The sequence below is a fragment of the Cebus imitator genome, unplaced genomic scaffold, assembly GCF_001604975.1.
Source record: "Cebus imitator isolate Cc_AM_T3 unplaced genomic scaffold, Cebus_imitator-1.0 Scaffold19, whole genome shotgun sequence".
In the NCBI taxonomy this organism is placed as follows: domain Eukaryota; kingdom Metazoa; phylum Chordata; class Mammalia; order Primates; family Cebidae; genus Cebus; species Cebus imitator.
The window spans coordinates 6437658-6455618 of NW_016107334.1; the positions used below are offsets into that span (position 1 = coordinate 6437658).

The 17961-nt window shown below is 41.6% G+C and overlaps 1 long non-coding RNA gene across 4 annotated transcripts in view; it reads right to left on the reverse strand.

Moving 5' to 3' along the window:
* Window positions 1–17961, reverse strand: part of LOC108295980 — a 155589-nt gene that overhangs the window by 76814 nt on the left and 60814 nt on the right. For all 4 annotated transcript variants that reach the window (XR_001821692.2, XR_005198341.1, XR_005198343.1 and 1 more), the window contains exon 4: window positions 7997–8345. This is a non-coding gene — a long non-coding RNA (uncharacterized LOC108295980). The remainder of the gene's footprint in view (window positions 1–7996; window positions 8346–17961) is intronic.

Consider the following 17961-nt stretch of genomic DNA (forward strand, 5'->3'; position numbering starts at 1 on the left):
TTTTTGAGACAAGGTACAGATACAGTTCACCTCAACCTTAACTTCCTGGGCTCAGGTGATACTCCTGCCTAGCCTCCCAAGCAGGTGGGACCACGGGGGCATACCACCACACCCAGCTAATTTTTTAATTTTTAATTTTTTTTTGGTAGACACAAGATCTCACCATGTTGTTCAGGCTAGTCTCATACTCCTAAGCTCAAATGATCCTTCTGCCTCAGCCTCCCAAAGGGTGGGATTGTAGTTATGAGCCACCACACCCAGCCCAGAGATCTTTTTAAATGACTCGAAACAATGAATCCCCTAGTCTTTGGCAAGAAGTTCTGAAAGAGGGAAGGGCATCTACAGTCCTCAGTCAGGCCATTGAGAACTATGACTCAGCCTTCACTTCCTGCTGACACAGAACCTTCAGGTCAGATGAGAGCTCAGAGCCTCCTCAGGTTCTGGAGCAGGTACATAGCCCTAAACTTGCACTTGGACTTCTAGATTCCCAGGAATATGTTAGAGCTCTTCAAAGCCTTCTATGATCATATCATTCTTTAGTTTTTCCTTTTTAAATGTTTTGCTCAGCCTGTTGGTAGCCTCACCTGTTATTATCACCTCAGGTAGCTGCCACATTAAATAATTGTCACTGACTGTTTTCAACAAATAGTTTAGTAAAAGGCTACTAGTACAGAGTAAAGTCTGAGTTATATCAAAGAAAGCTGTGAGAGAGGTCAAATAGTGACAGTTTTCTGGAGATGGGACTTCTCCCTTTCAGTAGCTGCTAGGCTGCTTACTTTCAGGGATACCATACTTATGAGGCTGTTAGTTTTCAATGTTACTACAGAACTGGAGGGAGTGCAATGGGACTAGGGCAAGTTAAAAAGTTGCTTTTAACTATTTTTCCAGGGCTCTTATTGTTTTTATGAAAAAGTGATTTGTTTCTTTTAATGTCTTCACTCTACCATTCCAAAAGTACTTTCTCACATCTTTGTATTTTAAGCTAAATAAGTTTATACCTTCAAAGTCTGTCACCATGGCATGAGTTGGGCCAAAACATAACTATGGCACTGGGCACTTGGCTCACACTTGTAATCCAAGTACTTTGGGAAGCTAAGGCAGGAGAATTGCTTGAGAGTAGGAGTTTGAGACCGGCCTGGGTAACAAAGTGAGACCTTGATCTCTACCAAAAAAACAGTTAATTATCCAGGTATGTTGGTGCACACCTGTAGTCACAGCTGCTTCGGAGGCTAAGGCAGGAGGATCACCTGAACCTAGGAGTTCGAGGTTACAATGAGCAATGTGATCACACCACAGCACTCCAATCTGGGCAACAGAGTGAGACCTTTATTTGAGACAGGGTTTTAGTCTGTCACCCAGGTTGAAGCACATTGGTGGTATCACAGCTCACTGCAGCCTTGACCTCTACAGGCTTAGGGGATCCTCCAACTTCAGCATCCCAAGTAGCTGGGAGTAGAGATGTATACACCACTATGCCCAGCTAATTTTTGTTTTGTTTTGTTTTTTGTTTGTTTTGTTGGTAGAGATAAGGTTTCTCCAAGCTGCCCAGGCTGTTCTCAAACTCCTGAGCTCAAGCAATCCTCCCACTATAGCCTCCCAAAGTACTGGGATTACCAGCGTGAGCCACTGCTCTGGTTGCCTGCGTTGCTTTTATCTCAACTCAAGTATCACCTCCCCAGAGAGGCCTTCCCTGACCACTCATCCAAAATAAACTCTCACTTAGCTGCTCTCTTTCCTATTACTAAGGTGGCCAGTCATTTCAATTTGCCTGGGACTGAGGGCTTAACTAGGACAGAAGATTTTCTGTGCTAAAACCAGGACAGGCCTGGGCAAACTAGGAAAAGTTGGTCAACCTACCATCATCCTGCTTTTGTGTTTGTTTGGGTTTTGTTTTTGGAATAGTTTTTGCCTTATCTGATATAATTCAGTTTAATTATTTTGTTGTTTCCTCATTTCCTTCAAGCTAAAATGTGAATCCCTTGAGGTCCAGGCTGGATTGTGTCTATGTGGTTTACAGCTGTGTTCAGATGCCCACAACACTACATGGCACACAGTAGGCACTACACACTCTTAATATTCACGGAAAAAATTGAACGAATTGCTCATTCATCAATTGATTCATTTTCCAAAATGCTCACCTTTCTATTCTCCAAGTTTAATAGCCTAAACACATAGGTGATGCCAACTTTTGTATGACAACACAATTAATAAAAAGGCGTTTTGCACAGCCATGATGACTGGGTTATAAGCATTTGAACCTCTGTGGTAGGGAGAACTTTAGACAGCTGTGCTCTTTTTCTTCTGATCCCAAACAATATAATTAAAAAGGATTCACTGAAATGTAGACATTTCACCCATTTACCCTGGAATGTTGGCTCTACCAAATATAACCCAGTCTGTAAATACAAGATTAGTGTCTGTGAAGAGAAAGCTCTCCATCTACAGAACGGCATTCAAAGGGAAATCTCCACCTTTTCTTCTTCTTATAGAAGCAGGAGCATTACTTATAAGACCAATAATTACTTTAAATATTCCACAAGGATATAAGAGCTACAAATGTTAAAACGCCATCTAAGACCGCATCTTTGGACTCTACAATGAGCCAGATAAAGATGGTGCCCTTTTCTCCACTACCAGTTTACTACATAAATGAAAAAACATAAAGTAGTTTTAGATTTAATTAAAGTAATTGACTGGATTGCATTTTGTAGTCCTGATTGTCATTAACATTCTTGACCTCTCTGTCACAAAGCTGTGCCGGAGAATTTTTCCGATGGATATTTATTATGAATATTATCATCAATAAGCACCATCAACATATTAAAATTAATTTTAACTTCTTTATGGAAGACTGAAAGCACAACGAGCTGTTGAAAACCATCCGCTGTAAATCATTTTTTATCGATTCAACATGGCTAAACCTCAAGTACAACTAACAGGGAATTTTATGTGTGTGTAGGCAAGTTTCTATATATATAAAATATTTAATGTTATTTCATCTCTGACTCTGGTTACATTAATCATGTAACCATATTTTCCAGAGCCTAAGGATTCACTTGCTATTTTAAGCACTTACTGTGCTGTCCTGAGCTGGCTGGCTTGTTTCATGCCCATGTGGATATGCAGCAACACATGGACATTTGGTCTTATTTTGACTGCTCACAAAGGGCTTAATAAAAGACAGGCTTTGGTGCATCAAAAGAACATAGTCCACAGGTGTTCTGAGCTGGGCTAACTTGTATGTAGAGCAAACAATTAAGCTTTGGAATTCGAGACTCTAAATTGTATCAGTTGAGCACCTGTTCTGAAGAGAGGAAAACACCTTTCATTACATTACCCGAGGGCATGACAGGCTCTGGGCTGTGTAGAGTTACAGCAGATCCTTTTCTGGCATGCTAACTGAGATGCTGCCACTCCTTCTGTGAATGCTGCCAAGGACTTCGAGTTGAACATTTTTAGGGAATGCCTCCATCTCCGTCTCCGTCTCCATCTCGATTTCCATTCTTATGCCTCTCCATATCTCTTTCCACATTTACCACTTTACTGAGCATCTTCTACAAGCCAGACAACGTGCTAAAGATGTTAAACACAGTACATGTAATCTCTTCCAATCACCCTGCAAGGCTTCATACCCAAGGTCATGTCAGTTTTGGGAAACCAGGATTCAGAGACAGACGGGTTGGACACCAGAACCTAAAGTCTTGATCATCGTGCTATCTGGCGGGCAGCCTCCAGGTTTTCACAGGCTCGGGGGTGTCTTCTGGCCTCTTTTCTGGCTCCTCCTTCAGGTCTTAGATCTTCAGCCTTCCTACGTGTCTATTTTTTGACCTCTTCTCTCTGACTCTATCTAAGGAGCTCCCTGATAATGCCATGCATTCCCACTATGGCCCCAGTCACCATCCATGAGCCACCAGCTTTAAAACCTCTCCAGGAAAATTTTACCTCAACTGACTGCTTCCATATGCATTGGAAAGGCTCTCTCTTGGGCTGCCCCAGTGTCGCCCTTCCAGAACCAAGCTAAGTGAGCATCTTTCTCAGCAAATCTGCTCCTCCTCCAGCATGGCCAGCCTGGAAACACCACCAGTCATCTGGGCTCCTCCCTCTTCCTCTGTATTTACTTCATTCTCCTCAACTCATTCTCCACCTGGCACTGCCAGAGTGACCTCCCAAAAACGCAAATGTAGTGCCTCTCCTTCAAACCCACCAATGCCTTCTCGATTCCTTTGCAGGTAAAATACTTGTTGGCTGGTCCAGAAAATCTGACATGTTTTTTAGCTAGCTTCAAACCACTCTTTTTCTTTATCTTGGCTTCCTTTTTTTGCCTATCAGGCAACACGATCCTTTTCCTTTTGAGAGTTTCCTTAGCCCAAGTACTTTCCAGGTTCTCCTTTATACCTGAGCTCAAATATCATCGTAACAGAAAGGACTTCCCTGGCCTTCTCAACTCTCTGTCTTCCATGTCTTGCTTTAATTTTTTCATAGCACTTACCATCACTTGGTATATAATACATTAGTTCATTCCCTTGTTTGATTTCTCTCTTCTCCTGTCAGAATTTGGGTCCATTACAATAGGGATGTCTGTATTTTGTGTGCTGTTGTATAACAACTATTGTATATCTGCCTATAACTGTGCCCAGTAAATAGTAGGCACTCAATAAACATTTAGTGAATAAACAGAAGTTCTTTTTAATTCATATATATTTATCATGCAAAATATAAAAAGATCTTGATATTTTATTTTGCTGAACTATCTTATTATAAATGATCACATGGATTCAAGTGAAACTTAACCTAAAGCAACTAAAGAGCTGAATCTGTCCAGCCATTGACTTACAACTGCATGTACTCTGATGTCCAGGCCAGGTATACCAGATAGACAAGCTAGCCACAGGCAGGGACCAAGTACCTCTTCACGTAAGATACAGCACTTGTTCGGGCGTGGTGGCTCATGCCTTTAATCCCAGTGCTTTCGGAGGCTGAGGCAGGCAGATCACTTGAGGCCAGGAGTTCAAGACCAGCTTAGTCAACATGATAAAACCCTATTTCTACTGAAAAAAATAAAATAAAATTTAAAAATTCGCTGGTCATGGCAGTGTATGCCTGTAATCACAGCTACTCAGGAGGCTGAGGAGAATTGCTTGAACCCAGGAGGCAGAGGTTGCAGTGAGCCAGGATTGCACCACTGCACTCCAAAGAAAGACTCTGTTAGAAAAAAAAAAAAAAAAAAAGACACAGTACTTATATTGAACCAGAAGTCGGAATGCCTTGGACTATGTGTTTGCATATGAGAGTCACTATTCCAATCTGGATGGAACAGAAAATTTGGGGAGTGTGGAAGTCACAGCAGCAGACTCTCTGTCTCTAGGAGGAAGACGATTCTTTGCTAGACAATGGATACATCTAACATACCTCTCTCTGCCTTCGCAAAGAGAGAGGCAGCCTCCTTGCATGCCAAAATATCCAGAATATTGAGGAATTTTGATTGTCTAGAATACTGGGCATGTAGAGTCACTACAACAAAAAAGGGACCTTCTTATTTTTAGCAGTCTTAGTAATTGATATGATAATAATTACAATAATGACAGCAGCTGACATGTACAGATTGCTTACAATATATCAGACACGGCACAGTCTCATTTACTCTTCACAACTCCTCCAAGAGGTGGGGAGTTCGTTGTCCTTATTTTATAGATAAGAAAGCTAAGGCTTAGTGAAATTGCCCAAAGTCATGCTGCTGGTTAACCAAAATGTGACTGAAATAACTGTCTTGATCCAAAGCTCGTGTTCCTTCATGATTCTGCCTTCCAACCTGAAAATTAGAACCATCAATACCTTCAAGAAATTTCAGGCCGGTTGTGGTGGCTCACGCCTGTAATGCCTGTAATCCCAGCACTTTGGGAGGCTGAGGTGGATGGATCACAAGGTCAGGAGTTCAAGACCAGCCTAGCTATCATGGTGAAACCTCTTCTTTACTAAAAATACAAAAAAATTACCCGGCATGGTGGCTGAGGCAGGAGAATCACTTGAAACGGGGGGGCAGAGGTTGCAGTGAACCAAGATGGTGCCACTCTAGCCTGGGTGACACAGCGAGACTCTGTCTCAAAAAAAAGAAAAAAAAAGTACCTCAAAAGTTAGATGAACAAGCATTGTCAATCCGAGTTAGGCTCATCAGAGTGGGTTTCATAAAGGAGGTGACATCTGAGTTAGATGAGCTTGGAAAGATAGAGAGGATAATGACGATTTTTCCCAAAGGCAGAAACAGCATAAACAGAGCCATAGCAAGAGAAGTTCAAAAGGTGCATTTGGGTTTAAATAAACTAACCTGGCAAAAGTAAGAGGTTAAGCCGGGGCAGTGTTTCCCAAACTGTTCAACAAGGTAACCATGGTTAGGTGGAGAAAAGGGTTTAACATTGATCATGCTTGGGAAGTGTCCCGTTAATCACATTTCTGCAGGACTTCTTGGAGCCTTTAGTGAGGCTAAGTACATTATATGCCTCCTGAAGAGTGAGGATATTACACATTGTGTTTGTTTTCCTGATGTATTTGACTAATAGACTCCCCTGCCTTCTTTGTGGTATTTATTTATTTATTTATTTATTTATTATTTATTTAGATAGAGTCTTGCTCTGTTGCCCAGGCTGGAGTGCAGTGGCACAATCTCAGCTCACTGTAACCTCTGCGTCCCAGGTTCAAGCAATTCTTGTGCCTCAGCCTCCCGAGTAGCTGGGACTACAGACATGTATCACCATGCCCACCTAATTTTTTGTAATTTTTTTTTTTTAGCAGAGACGGGGCTTTCCCATGTTGACCAGGCTGGTCTCAAACTCCTGACCTCATGTGATCCACCTGCCTCAGCCTCCCCAAGTTCTGGGATTACAGGAGTGAGCTGTCAAACCCAGCCAGTTTTTTGTTTTATTCTTTTTAATCGAGAACCTGTGAACATCTCATTAAACTGACAATCCATTAGATGAGTTTAAGAAGTGATGTTTTACAAACTTTATAGCCAATAACACATAGAAGACCAACAGGAACCATTCCATTGATGACCTGGGTTGCTCTGCTAAGGAGCTCTAGCTCTGTGGCTCTAAGGCCCTGATGGAGGTTATGGATAGAGCCATGCCATGAGCAATTGTTTGAGAAAATTTGGCAGGCATCAGATCCAGGCCAACTAATGACATCTACTGTGTGATCCAGTGGTAAGGTGGTAAGGTCCCAAACTTAACTGAAAAAAATGGTCTCTTTATCCTTTTCCATTTCTGCAGTTCATCAACACAACAGTTTTCATGCCCTAGTTAATTTTCGGAGGTCATTAGAAAAGTGCGTCTACATACATGGTCAGCAGGGAGAAACTGGGCATCCAAAAAAATCCCATGAAGATGCAGAAGAAAAAGAAAACCCAAAGCCTGGAAGCTAATCTGACTGATCATATCATTTCCCTACTTAAAAGTCTTCAGTGAGGGAGGCCAAGACAGGCAGATCACTTGAAGTCGGGAGTTCAAGACCAGCCTGGTCAACATCGTAAACCCCATCTCTACTTAAAATATACAAAAATTAGCCAGGTGTGGTGACGTGCACCTATAGTCCCAGCTACTCAGGAGGCTGAGGCAGGAGAATCACTTGAACCCAGGAAGTGGAGGTTGCAGTGAGCTGAGATTGTGCCACTGCACTCCAGCCTGAGTGACAGAGTGAAACTCTGTCTAAAAATAAATTTTAAAAAGATTTATTTTAAAAGTATTAAATGGGTCCTCCTTTCCTTTAATATTGAAAATAAAATACTTTCCCTGGCCTACAAGGGTCTGTAGGACCTGGCCATTGTCCACCTCTTCTCTGCACCTCACACTGTGTTCACATTTCCATGGTACAGTAAGTCCCTGGGCACTTCATTGACTGTAAGTTCCTTGAGGTCAAGGCCTGTCTGCTTTTCTTTATCTCAGAACTAGCACACGGTAGGAACTCAATAAATATTTTAAAGTGAATGGATGGATAGACAGCTTACCTGCAGGAACAGATGTGATAGTAGAATGCTTTCTAGCAGATTCCACCAAAGTCCGGTCCACTCCCCAATATCAAGATTAATAAGTTTTAAAATAAAACTTAGCAACTCTCCATGTAGCTCTTTCTGTTTGACTTTATATTTCACATGACCTCCCCTGTTTCTGTGAATCAGAGCTTCCAGCTGGCTGGGATTCTATTTGTCATTTCTCAGCAGGCAGAAACCCAAAGGCCACAGTCTCTGGTTGCTTTATTCTTTATCCTCTTCACAAATCACCCCAAGGGAGACAGCATCTACTACCTTCCTCATGGAAACCTTCAGTATCTTGATTTACCTTCCTGACTGCAAACACCTGTTGAATTATGAAACATAATTAGTCCGTTTCTACCTGGAATTCTTAACTTAGCCAAATATTAGACTGAATTCAATTGAAGTCATATAAAATAACGATTCCCACTCAATTCTAGGTGAATTGAGACCTTCTTGTTGAGTTCCTTATGCAGGTAAAACTGGCTTTAGATATTTCAAAAAAACACTCGAGATATTCAAAGCCTTCCATATCTCACCTAAATCACCATTTTCTTCTTATTTCCCACAATATCCATCAATAAATCTACAGTTCAGCCTCTATGATTTCTTTTTGTTTTTCTTAAAGCAGAGCCTTGGCCGAGCACGGTAGCTCACGCCTGTAATCCCAACACTTTGGGAGGCCAAGTCAAGTAGATCACCTGAGGTCAGGAGTTTGAGACCAGCCTGACCAACATGGAGAAATTCTGTGTCTAGTAAAAACACAAAATTAGCTGAGTGTGGCAGTGCATGCCTGTAATCCCAGTTACTTGGGAGGCTGAGTCAGGAGAATCACTTGAACTCTGGAGGTGGAGGTTGCTATGGGCCAAGATGGTGCCATTGCACTCACGCCTGGGCAACAAGAGCAAAACTAAAACAAAAAACAAAACAAAAACAACAACAAAAAAAAACAGAGCCTTGCTCTGTCACCCAGGCTTGAGTACAGTGGCATGATCTCTGCTCACCGCAACCTCTGCCTCCTGGGTTCAATTCTCATGGCTTAGCCTCCCAAGTAGCTGGGGTTACAGGCGTACATCACCACGCCTAGCTAATTTTTGTATTTTCATTTTGTATTTTTGTAGCAACGCGGTTTTGCCATGTTGGCCAGGCTGGTCTCGAATTCCCGGCCTCAAGTGATTTACCCACCTCAGCCACCCAAAGTGCTGAGATTACAGGCCTAGCCTCAGCCACTATTATTTCTAATGAATTTCAATATTTACAACTAAAGATTATTTTATTTTTACCACTGTTTTCCATTTTCCAAGCTCTCTTACCAACTTATGGGGCTGCTTATGAACTTCTCTTCTTCCTTAGGCCAGGCAATTCAATGTTTCAAACTGAGCAAGGCTTTCAGACACTGATTTTTTTCTTAAGATGGGAGTTGGGGGCATTTTATTCCTTTTTTTTTTTCTGAGAAAGAGAGAGAGGGTCTTGCTCAGTTGCCCAGGCTGGAGTGCAGTGGCTTGATCTCGGCTTACTGCTGCAATCTCCACCTTCCAGGCTCAAGTGATCCTCCCACCTCAGGCTCTTGAGTAGCTAGGACTACAGGCACATGCTGCCATTATATTTAATATATATATAATTATATATACAAATTACACACACACACACACACACACACACAAATATATATATATATATATATATATATATATATATATTTGAGATGGGGTTTCACTATGTTGTCCTGGCTGGACTAAACCTCTGGGGCTCAAGCAATCCGCACACCTCAGCCTTACAAAGCTCTGGAATTACAGGCCTGAGCCACTGCACCTGGCCTTACTCTCACTCTTTCTAAAACATATTTGTGAGAAAGACAAATGGACCCTTTGAGTCTCCTTGAGAAATCAATTGATCCCTTGTTATGCCAGATGAGCCCAAGGACATAGTTTTGAAGCCTGGATCTGAGCATGATGCTGTGCCTGGAGCTTTCCTTGAGAAGGCAATCTCCCTGATGGCTGAGCCCCAGGCACATCCAGGAGGCTTCATAGCACACCCCCAACAGCTAGAAGAGGTTGCTCTGCAACTTTAGGTTAGCACTAAGGCCAGAAGTCGGAGAAGATTGTCGCCAAACACCTCCAGCCATCTGAGCAGCTCTTCAGCTTGGTTTGTGATGCTTTGTCCTGGGGACTGTCTAAAATGAAGGACCTGTTTGGCTGCCCTCTGCTTTCCCTCTGACTCTCTGAAACACCCGGAATGTTCTCTGAGACGCCTGGAGGTAAATTAAAAGTTCCACTCATTTATGTATGCCGCCCGTCAGCACTCAGTCAACATCAGCACATACCTTTGGACATTGCCCAGATAAGTTGTATTTGATCTAGTGACCTAAAGGTGAATTGTAGGTTATACTTAATTACACTCATGAGCCAAGTGCAAGTCAGAAACAAACCTTTCTATTTCACTCCGAAATACCGTGAAACCCCTTAAGGGAGTCCACTGATTATACCAAAGAGGTTTGTATGAACCAACTAGGGTAAATAATTAGACTGTATTTTTAATTAATATTGCAGTGCCTTCCAGCACAACGATATTTAAGATGATGACGGTATTAGAGATAAGTAGAGAAACAGTCTTGCACTTGATGAAGCCAGGAAGAATGAAGGAAGTTTTGTCAGACAGAAAAAAATACCCTGCAATTCTAGCAATCTTGTGTCAAAAGTTTCTAGTTATGTTTAAAGGAAGTTTTCAATTTAGTAAATGCTCTGTTTGCTATGGTGACTGTTGGTCTCTATTATCAAAAAATAAATACAGAGAAAAGGAAAGGCAGGTAGTATGCATTTCTAGTTGGCATCACTGCAAAACTTTTTTAAGTCATGTAAACTTTATGGGAATAATAACAATTAACAGATTTCATAATGGGCACCACTTCAATTTTTGTTTCATTAAGCTTTGTAAAAATATAGGCTTTTGAAAAAAGCCAGTTCAATTAAAGCATGAACTTTTCATTATTTTTTAACACATTTTACCTATTTTTAATTGATAGAAGTGTTACATATTTTGCCAACCTAAGAGCTTTTCACACTTCTTTAATTCAAACCAGCTTGATTTTTGCAATTCAAATAGACACATTATTATTTTGTATTACCTGGAAACCAAATAAAGTAACAGTAAAACTTATTAAGTAGATCACAATGCATACATTATTTCCTAAAGAAATTTATTTTATACATTCAGTATGAAGTAGTTTTTTTTTTTGTTTAACCCTAGCTAAACCTCATAACTCCTTAATGAGAAAGATAGTAATAGTCTACAAATAATATTTTACAAATGAAAAAACCCAAGCACTAAAAAGTTATGTATCTTGCCCTAGATCACATAACAAGTGAAAGGTCAGAATCCTAACATTAGTATTCTGACCACTTGTAATGTCTTCTCTAGGCTTAAGATAACAAACAAATTAAGCAAGGAATATGTCTTTTTATTTTTCACTTTTTTTGTTTGTTTACTTGTTTTCTCTTTAAATATTGCTATACTAGGCGCATGTTAGTATCTCAATGAATAATTCATATTCAGCTTTCTATTAAGCATAGCTCTCTGTAACCTGCATTGGTATACATTTATGGTCAAACAATACTATGTTAATTATGATGATCCTAAGATATTGCAAGATAATAAAGTCACTTGAAGCATCACAGAAAGATGAAAATACATTTATTTGTGCCCTGAACTGCAGATTAGTGATAAGGACCAGAGGCAGGGAAACTCTGGGGAGAAGAGGGCAGGTCCCCATCCAGGGTCCCACCCTCAAGCCAAAAAGCCTAATATTGCAGCCAAAAGTGGGAGTACATATCCCTGTTGTCCCACTTGAATGTTGCCTTTTCCAAAACTACCCATGGCTTTTATGGGCACCATCTGGCTCAGCCAGCAGAGAGAGGAGAAGCAACTGGATGCCGGCATCTATGGTTGGACACTGGAGAGAAGCAGCTTGACTTCAGACGGACAGATTGACAGCATAGCCTTGGAAGGAGTCCAGCTGGGGATGACTGGACTCCAGGGGAAGTTCACCCTCCCACTCTTTCCCCTTTTCAGCTCCTCTTCCCACTGAGAGCCGCTTTCATCGTCAACAAAATCCCCCACATTAACCATCTCCAATTCCTTCATGCAACCTCATTCCTCCTGGATGCCAGACAAGGATTCAGATGCCACGAGTATAGGTGCAACAGGCTGTCACCCTGACCCTCCATTGAGCTGTTAACACTTAAGCCATCCACAGACGGGAAAGCTAAAAGGACACTGTAACACACTTACTGAAGCTTCAGAGGTAGTAGGCTCTCCCCTAAACGGGGCCCACACAAAGTTTTGTTCTTGCCAGTGCCCAAAAGCACTCACCCCGGCTCCTGCACCCACTCACCTGTACTCTCCCTACCGCAAGGGGTAAAACGCAGCAGGACAGAGAGATTGGAGTCTACCCCTGCCAGCACCAAAGTGGCCGGCTAGCTCTAGCACTCGTGCACTCCAATTCCCATCCATGAAGGGGTGAGGGAAATATCTTGCTTCATTAGTATCACCTGTTGCTGGCTATGAGTTGACCATCTTTGTCTGTATGTTCCAAATTAAATTGTTTTTCATCTTCTACCCAACACTTCTCTGTCCAAGCTTCCCAACTAGAAACTTGGGATTCACCTTCAAGTATCTTTATTCTCTTGTCCACCATCCTTGTGGTTATAGAGTATCCATTCCACCTTCCAAGTCTCTCTCAATTCTATCTCTTCCCTTCCATTTTCACTGCCTTAATTCTGACCCTCATTTTCTTTTGCCTAGAAAATTTTAACAGCCTCGTTATAGGGGGCCTTGGGTCTAGTTTCTCACCATGGGTGTTTTTCTTCCCAGGTGTCTAGTGTTACCTTTCTGAAACAGAAATCACTCACTTTCTAAAGACTGCTGGCAGCTGCCTCTACCCTAAAGCAGCATTTTCCATGCTGAGATCCATGAAAACCTATGTGCACTACGAAAAGGGAAAGACAAATAGCTACAGGGCAAGCTCTTGGAAGTTTATGATGCAGAGTAGCATATTAAAGACTCTGAGAAGTCCTACAGGAAAGTTAACCCCAAGTAACTGGCCTACCCAGTGTTTGCCACATTACTTGGCCTCAGAGGCTCCCTGTATTTCCAGACAACACCAACCAACACCTCGAGGAACCAGTATTTTTCTAAGGCTAGTTTGAGAAAACACCATGCTACAAGATAAATTGAATGTAGTGCCTGCTCTTCTCCACAGAGCATAGCCTTCCTCAACAGATTACACCATGTTTATTCCTACTTTCAAGGCAAAAACATACTCTTCTTTTGTCAAATTGAGTAGGAAGTCCCTTCAAAATAGGATAATATATTTCCCCCAACTTTTTCATCCAAGGAACTCTTTTTTCTTTTTTTTTTTTTTTTCATCCAAGGAACTCTTACTAATAACTTGAAGACCCAGCCCCAATGTGATTACCTGTCTGATGCCTTCCTTATGTCATTCTTTGTGCTTGCTGCCAGTCATCTTTTTAATTTTGCAGGCATTTGTTCATAAGTCCACCTTCCCTACAAGATCATTAGGCCCTTTTGTCTTTGGAACTGTAACACCTAGAACAATTCCCAGCATTTGGTAGACACACAACAAAACTGATAGAAGGTATACTTCATTGTATTCTAACGTAATCGCTTACAAGTAGTTGGTGTTGATGCATATTCATAGAAAATTCCTCCAGAGAGGTAAAAGTGACTTAAAAGAACATATAACCCATTTTCTCACTGCTGCTGAGATAAATGGGGTTTTCCAAAGGTAGATATGCATCTGGCCCTGTCCTGTCTCAGGAGGCAGATTCCTTTGGCTAACCCATCTGGTTGTTAGGTTATAACTCTCCAATACCAGCTTTGTGTGTACCATCCTGCATCTGTACTTCCCTAGAAGAAAACAATTATCTCCAAAAGAGGAAGAGACAATTTTCAGCCACAGATCTGATTACTCAGTGAAAGGCACTGGTGTGTTCAAGGTATGGTCCTGGACACCCACTGAGTGACAATCCATGCCCAGAGGTTTATGGTGCCCTGTGGTCCCCAAGTCTTATAGGCATTTACTGTCTACTCACTGACAGGACAAGGTCTACTGAGAAACAGTTATTAGCTGTATGCAGCCTGGAAGAAATTAATTTTCAAAGGGTTGCATCCAAAATTTGTTAATGATAAGGCAGATCTGTAAATGACTCTGCCCCTTTCCAGCTAGCAGGTGATTTGACCTCTTTATACCACCTTTTCCTCTTCTGTAAGATGAGGATAGATAAATGAGACAGCATTTGAAAACATTTAACACCTTCCTTGACACATAGTAGGCAATCAATAAAAGTGTATAGCATTTGATTCTGATTTCTACTGAATTTTACAGTGTATAAAAATAAAAAAAAAGAACCGCTTATATGAAATTAATAACCAACTCAACAATCTGTTACTAAGTATATTTTGGACAGATCTATTTGTCTTTGTCATTGTCAGTGTTAAATTAAAATTAAAACACACTCTTTAAAAAGCCCTCCTAAACAGCAGAACAGCATTCAGAATTATGCATCTGAGCCACACATTTTAATGCTGACTGACTCAATTTGTCACCCAGGGTCTAGCAATTTGAGACCTCGATGTCATTCAGGGAAAGTCTGGATAAGACATGTGCATCAATGGTATGGTTCTGTTATTGGAGAGTTGGAGATGCTGCTTAGAATTGAGTAGAATACAAACATTTCTTTTGTAAGGTTGGAACCTTTCAGACTACTCCCCTATTGTTTTGTAAGGGAGGAAAATGTATGAGGCAATTTAAACAGGCCAGGCAGGGAACAATCCACAGCTCCCAATGGGTATGGGCCAAGTCATACACAATGAAGTCCTGGGCCACCATGGGGTAAAGGCACCAGCTCTCAGGAACGTGGGTCCCCCTAGCACTGGAGTTAATGAGGCCATTGGTTCACTTATTTTCCTTTCCAGAGATTATCATGATCAATTTGCATGATGATTATGGAAAAATTAAAACACTACTCCCAAAGATCAAGTTAACAAAGGCCTTTGAGACTTCAAGCTTCCTGGAGGAGAAAGGTATATTGTTCTCCAAAAAGGGGGAAATAATTTGAGATAAACTATAGTTGAGTTCAATGCACCAAGGCTGACTTCTTCCCCTGACTAACCTTTTTTATTGGTAGCATCTTCTCCACTCTTGAGAACCTCTCTCCCTTAAGAGCGTGTAACAAATTTAATACAAATTCAAGGGGAAATAAAATGAGCAGGGAAAACCAATAATGAGTCAGAATGAAGAGAAATGAATATAAATTTGTGAAATAGTCCTGTGGTTGAAAAGCCATGTGCTCCTTGTTCTGCCCAGTGACAGATTTTGCACTTTCTACATTCAAATTGACAATTGTTTCTCCTTTCATACTTCAAGCCAGGCTACGAGGTGAAGGACTTCAGCAACTCCTCCTTAGGAGGGACAAATCTAATCCCTAGCATCTGACTCAAGTCAGTCGCTTCATTTCCAGGAAACTTCCTATTTCCAATTTGCACTTTACCCACCTCACCCCCCTTTTTTTGAGATGGGTCTTGTTCTGTTGCTCAGGCGGGTGTGCAGTGGTGTGATCTCAGCTCACTGCAACCTCTGCCTCCCAAGCTCAAGAGGTCCTCCCATCTCAGCCTCCCAAGTAGCTGGGACCACAGGTGCACACCACCATGCCTGGTAAATTTTTGTATTTTTGGTAGAGACATGTTGCCCAAGTTGATCTTGAACTCCTGAGCTCAAGAGATCCACCCTCCTCGGCCTCCCAAAGTACTGGAAGTATAGACGTGAGCCACCACATCCAGCCCCTTTTTAAACACAAAAGGAGAGCCTGCTGTTTTTTCTTCAGGGACATTTCTACTCTACTTCTTAGAAAAAGCAGTAACCATTTTGGAAGTTGGGTTAGAGGATAAAGCCTATGAAAATAGCTTACATCCCACCTCCCTCTGACAGTTTCTTCTTTTTAGGTGAAGTGGTCAAAAGCCCAGTTGATCAAGGGGGAAAAATGGCAAGTAAACAAGATCTACATTCTAAAGATTTCCCTATTATACTACCACAATATGGACAAAACAAAAATCCAAGACAGAAGACTGTACAGCTCTCCCATTTATTAAAGATTTTGTTTTTACCATCTAGACCACCTTTAAAGGATAAGCAGAAGTTAAAATAGTTCAACCAACCAATGTTCTATATCACAACTAACATTTTCTGTGAGCTTTTCTTGGTTTCTCTATTTCAGCTACCTCACCTTCCTGGGGAATCTCTTATATGCAAAAATGTGAATATTCTTATTTTTTTATTCTTTTATTTTTTGCAGCAATAAGGGTCTCACTATGTTGCCCAAGCTGGTCTTGATCTCCCAGCCTTGTAATCCTCCCACCTCAGGCTCCCAATGTGCTGAGATTACAGGTGTGAACCACCAAGCCCAGTCTAAATATTTGTCTTTAATTATGTGTGCTGCCTCAGTTTCTCCAAGCTTTTCTCATAACTGTAGTTCATAAGCAACCCAATCAATTTAAAAACGCACAACACCCTTGATGATTTATAGCCAGCAAAGCCAGGAATGAAATACTGTATTCTTTCTCATGATGGACTCAAAGAAGAAACATTTAATTTAAGAGTATGAAAGAATACTGTTGCAGTGACTTTTTACATTTTATCCATAATTTCTTTATTATGTTTTTCCAATGACTAAAGTAATCTCTCAGAAAACATAATGCCATCATTTTATGCACAACAGTGACTGTAATAAATGGAGTTGGAAAACATTTACTGACTACGCACTTTGGGCTTAGCTGTGCTGAGGGCCCCAGGGCCACCACAAACAGTGGTGTAGATTTTGCCCAGACATGGGAGCCTGGTTGGAGGGGCAGCTGAAAACCATCATGTTCTCCTCTCACCCAAGCCAACACTCCAGTGCTGACTACACCAGCCTAGAGAAAGGGTGGCTTTTTTGTAATCCATCTGTCCCCAGGGGCACAGTTTCCTGCTAACCCTACGTGATAAAAGAAGCTCAGGGCATAAGAATACAGGGAGCTTATAATCTAATGGAAGATAATTTCATAAATTACCTGAAAACCAGTATTATGAGATGAAAGGCAAACAGTTCAGTGGTCCTCATTACTTGCTTTATAGTTTCTATATCTGACCAACTTTTTGGTGGCCACTTTCTAAACAGAGAGTGATTCTCTCTGCCATCCCTTCTGCCCCCTCAATTTAAACCAAAATCATGATATGTACTTCCCATATTGTAGAAGTAAACAAGAACTGGAAGAGCCCGATGAAGCACTGTGCGTTGGACACACTCAAAACGGATGGGCTCCTGAACCTTCTTTCTCACACCTACTATGGGTCAAGTACAAGGGCACTGTCTTTCTCAATTCTCTACTCTATAAGGCAGGTCCTCCTCTCCTTTGTCCAGTTCAGAGAAATGAGGCTCAGAGACATGAACACACTTGCCTCAGGCTACCAGCAGCTAGTAAGTGACCCCAAGACACAACATCCTCCCAGGACACTAAGGTGGTTTCTTTCCAGAGGAAGGCAAGTGTGGACTGGAGCAGGGAGCCTGCATATTCAGCATTCTTCTCTAATGCCCAGCACAGCTCTTGGCACATGGCACTGATACTTGTTAAACTGAACTCAAGAAGGAGGATTGGAGAACAACCCTTTCTAGAGCAGGCACCTCAGAGGAAACAAGTGAGGGTGTGCTCTCTTTCAGGCGGCCTCACCTGCTTTAACCTGGTCCCCTAACTGTTCATGTGGGAGCTGCCCTGTTTTCCTCTCTTTCTACCCCATTTTCCATCTATCTTCAGGGACTTGGGGAGTTTTGTTTCCAAGTTTCATGGATAGACAGAAGTTTAAACTGCTCCCCACAGTCTTCACTCTCACC